The following is a 1,128-nucleotide window of genomic DNA, read 5'->3' on the forward strand; positions in this document are numbered from 1 at the left end:
CCAGCAGTGCAAAAGTGCTGCCTTCTCTCCACATCCACACTAGCATCTGCAGCTTTGAGACTTTGTGATGTGGACTATTCTTACTGGGGTTAAATAGTATCACAAGGTGGTTTTGATTTGCATTCTCTAATGATCAGGAAAGATGAGCTTTTTTCCAAATGTTTGTTAGCCATTCATCCATCTTCATCAGAGAAGGTTCTGTTCATATCTCTTGCCAGAAGTAGATGGAATTGTTTACTCTTTTTCTGTTGGTTAATTTGAGTTCTATGTAGATTCTAGTTATCAACCCTTGTCAGACTGATACCCTGCAAGTATCTTTTCTCATTCTGAAGGTTATATTTTTGCATTACTTGTGTCCTTAGCTGTCCAGAAGCTTTTCAGCTCATTTGTTCTTGTTGCAATGGCTGCTGAAGTCTTTGTCATAAAATATTTCTCTAGTCCAACATCATCTAGAGTTTTTCCCACACTTTCTTCTAAGATTTTTACTGTTTCATGTCTTAGATTTAAGTCTCTTATTCATCTTGAGTCAATTTTTGGAAGGTGTGAAAGGTATGGGTTCAGTGTCAGTCTTTTACACATGGATATCCAGTTCTCCCAGCACCATTTATTGAATAGGAATTCTTTTCCCCACTGTATGCTTTTGTTTGGTTTATCAAAAATCAGATGGCAAGTAGAGACTGGTTTCATCTCTTAGTTTTCTATTCTATTCCATATGCCTATGTTTCTATTTTGTGCCAATACCATGCTGTTTTGATTACTGTGGACTTGTAATATAGCCTGATGTCTGATAGGGTTATGCCTCTGACTTTGATTTTATTACTAAGAATAGCCTTAGCTATACGGTTTAGTTTTTTTTCTGGTTCCATACAAAATGAAGTACTATTTTTTCCAGTTCTTCAAAATGTGATGTTGTTATTTTAATGGAGATTGCATTGAATCTGTAGATTGCTTTAGGTAGAATAGATATTTTGACAATGTTGAATCTTCCCAGCCATGAGCATGATGTGTTCTTCTATTCAATATTTTTTGCTATTTCTTTTCTTAGGTTTTCATAATTTTCTTTGTAAACATCCTTCACCTCTTTTGTTATGTATATTCCTAGGTATTTTCACTTTCTTTGAAGCTACT

This window comes from Otolemur garnettii, unplaced genomic scaffold (genome assembly GCF_000181295.1).
Source record: "Otolemur garnettii isolate 467f Iridium unplaced genomic scaffold, OtoGar3 scaffold00167, whole genome shotgun sequence".
NCBI classification, from domain to species: domain Eukaryota; kingdom Metazoa; phylum Chordata; class Mammalia; order Primates; family Galagidae; genus Otolemur; species Otolemur garnettii.